The sequence below is a fragment of the Olea europaea genome, chromosome 7, assembly GCF_002742605.1.
Source record: "Olea europaea var. sylvestris chromosome 7, O_europaea_v1, whole genome shotgun sequence".
Classification (NCBI taxonomy): Eukaryota; Viridiplantae; Streptophyta; class Magnoliopsida; order Lamiales; family Oleaceae; genus Olea; species Olea europaea.
In genome coordinates this window covers 16647678-16651557 of record NC_036243.1, presented here as the reverse complement: position 1 = coordinate 16651557, position 3880 = coordinate 16647678, and positions in this window count along the sequence as shown.

Here is a 3880-nt window from a genome sequence, read left to right as displayed (position 1 = left end):
CTTTTTTTAAAAGAACAGATTTTACAATTTCAATATATCTCTATAAATATAAAGAATAAAAATTTAAACACTCCAATTGATTCTTTATATTAAATACTTAATTTTACTATCCTAAAAATATATATTATTTTTTTATTTTTTACTTTCTTCTAAATTACAATATTGTTTTACTTCATTAAAAATTGAATGCGTTTAATCATGAAGAGTTTGTTTGAATTTGAAGAGCCAAACTCATTTAATTTAAAGAGACAACCTTTAAAATTACGTTTCAAGATATGTTTATTTTTCACATTTTAAAATAGGTAGTGAATTTGGAGAGTCAAATTTGCTCTATGTGATATATGTATTCAAAATATTTCAATTTTTAGTGGAGAAAAATAATATAATAATTTGGAAGGAAGCTAGTGAAAATAAAAGTAGAGAAAAATTATGAATAATTTTTGGAGTAAAAAATTAAGTATTAAATATAAAGAATCTGTTTGAAGTGCTTATAAATTTGTACTTTTAAAATTTTTGGATACTCTTTAAATTGTAAAATATACTTTTTAAAAGTATTGTCTTGAAGATGCTCATAGATCTCTACTGTGTTGATAAAAAGGAGAATCGTTCACACATTTGTAAGAAATACACATTCACGGAGAAATATTTCTATTTATACAATACAAAATTATATTTTCAGTTCATATGTTTAAATTTGCATATCTAATATATTTCAATCTGTACTACTTGAAGCCCATTTCTCTTATTTTTGAGTCAAGATCTATTGTTCACGTTTGACAATCTAGAGACCATTTATTTGTTAATGTGACAGTAGAATCTTAAGCCCCCATTTGGCCTCCATTATTTGAATTTATAATGGGAAAATAATGTTTTTTTTAAATTATGTGGTTGAAAGTAAGAGAGAAACAATTAAATTAAATTAAATAATTTTAAAGGGGGCTAAGTAAGGTTCTCTATAAAGTAAGCAAGATAAAACTTTTTACTTTAGATGGAAAATAGGATTGTCGACTATTTTTTCAGCTAAGTACCACATTGTTCATATCTTATACATCAAGTTTTGAAATGACATATTCGTTGACAACGATTGATATTGTGATATGTCAACATCGCAAAATATCAGATAAGGATATCAAATTTCAACTCCATTTTTTTTTTCGGAGAGTGTATTATATTTAATTGCTTGTCCAAGAGATTACGAAGAATATTGATAGATAGACAAATTTAAATGAATCTGAAAAAGGCGAAGATAAGTTATTAAACAGAATCTTTACATGCTTTTTTCACTTTATCAAGTTATATCCGGAGAGCATATTTCCATGCCTATAAAAGCGTACCATTAGAAAGAGTTTTAACTAATTTAAAATCTGCGAAACTTTTATGATTAATTTAGACTAAAAACTAACTAAAAATTTAAGTATGTTATTTAAAACTATTGATGTTACGACATCAGTTTAGATAGCATTAAATATCATTAAATGGAAGGTACAATTGAATGATTCAATAAGTTTCAATTTTACCTTCAATTGAATCTATCATATAATGTTATATAGACTAATGTTAAATAGTATTATTCTAAAATTTAAGTAAAAGTCTATAATTAATTTTCATCACACATTTCACGAGAATCAAATTTTTTTCAAATAAATATTTCATCATTTTTTATTAAAATCTATTGAAATTACGATTTTTAGCTACACCAAATAGGGTTTAATTTCAATTTTTATATACGTAAATAAATAAATAAAATAAGAAACTGATATAGGTTGGTAGAAGGAGACACCCCCAAGGACGAGCAAGGCAGATCACAGCACACCGATGCAAGGCCATCGACCCTCATAGGGCGTTCTACCACTACACTCAGGGAGCGCTCTACCACTACATCTAGGGAGCACTCTACCACGACCCCAAAGGGCGTTCTACCATTACACCCAGGGAGCGTTCTACCGCTACTCCTAGGGAGCGCTCTACCACTACGTCTAGGGAGCGCTCTACCACAACCCCCAAAGGGCGCTCTACCGCTATCCCAAGAAATCATTCTACCACTAAGCGAAATCCTCAACGGGAATGATATCCCTTGTCCAAACACTTAGCCATAAAACCTTTAACGAATCGACAAGGTTACATGGCCGCTGATACAGGTACAATCTTCAGACGGGAAGTTAAGGACTCATCACTCAGAACGTGGGTGTAGTGGGAATATCATCGTGGGACACGTGGCACCACAACCGCCCAGCGGTTACCTGGTGCCTAATATCTATAAATACCCCCAGATGAGACACAGGTAAGGGATGATTTTTTTGAGCTCCCATTCTCGTTTTTAGCCATCTGATTTTCAAATATATTCTTTCCAAGTCTGAAAACTAATTCTCACGCCGGAGGTAAAACGGGGGAGAAAGCCCCGCCTTCATTTTTCAGGTCTTGCATACTTGACGGAGTGGTGGAAACGCCAAACATTACCGGATAAACAGAAGGGTGTTGAATCACCGCCTTTCATTGGCGTCGTCTGTGGGGACATCCGTTTGAACTAAAAAGTCATGTCAAGAAGACGAACAAGAAGTGATACTCGCCTGGTTGGGAATACGGCGGAGACAGAGTCGGAGTCATTTGCAAGGGGTCATGAACCACCACCGCCCCCGCAGTATGTGACGCAGAGTCAATTCAGCGCTTTGAAAAACCAATTGGCGGCAATGATGGTGCTTTTACAAGACCAGTCGCAAAGAACCACCATCCCTCATTTAAGCCCGACGGAAGTGACGAATCAACAACCGCCTCAAGCGCCACCCGTCGTTGTCTCACCCACCTCTCAGCGGGGAGCGGGAGCCCCAATGACCGAAGCTCAACAGCCCCTGCAAACCATGGTAGACCTGGAACGAAAGATGGAAGAAATCATGTCACGGAAGATAGACGATGCGTTGTCCAAAAGGAAGGATAGGCGGAGACAGATGGTTTTGGAGGAAGACCCGTTCGCCCCAGAAATCATGGCGGTCCCTTTGCCTAAAGGCTTCAAACAGCCCATGATTGAAGCCTATGATGGAGTCACGGACCCGCTTGACCATCTACGAACTTTTGTGGATCTGATGAGACTTTATGCCGCCCCGGACGCCGTGATGTGCCGATCCTTTCCCCCTACACTCAGGAGGGAGGCTAGGGACTGGGTAGCAACCTTGGCCCCGCGCTCCATCAAGTCATTTGATGAGCTCTCCAGGAGCTTTGTGGCTTATTTCCTAAGCATCAAGAGGAAGAGGAAGACAGCCATTAGGTTGATGCAGGTCGTACAGGACAAAGACGAGTCATTGCAGGAATACTTAGCCAGGTTCAGCCAGGCGACTCTTGGCATTAGAGACCTGCAAATGTCCGCAGTGGTTACAGCCTTGATGAATGGAACGCGAAATCGGGCCTTTAAGATGTCACTGTCCAAGAACCCCCCGGAGTCGATGCATGACCTATTAAAGAAGGGAGACAAGTATGTCGATGCGGAGGAAGCGGAGAAGGTAACTAAAAATCTCAGGGATGGAAGGGAGACGGAAGCTAATAAGCGAAAAACATATGACGAGCAAAAGCACAATGATAGAAATAAGCAGAAGAGTGAACGCACGAGCAAGGGTTATATCCAAGACCGGTCAGTCAGCCAAAAACGAGAGGAGGTCAAGACACCCACCCCTTTGAACATTCCACGAACAAAGTTATTGATGGAGATACAGCACATGAAGGAGCTCGAATGGCCCAAACCAATGCTAACCCCTTCGGGCAAGAGAAATCAAAGTAAATACTGCCATTTTCATAGAGATCACGGGCATGATACCGAAGAATGCCTACAGTTAAAGGAAGAAATTGAGCGCCTGCTGAGACGGGGGCTATTGGCAAAGTATGTGAAAAACGA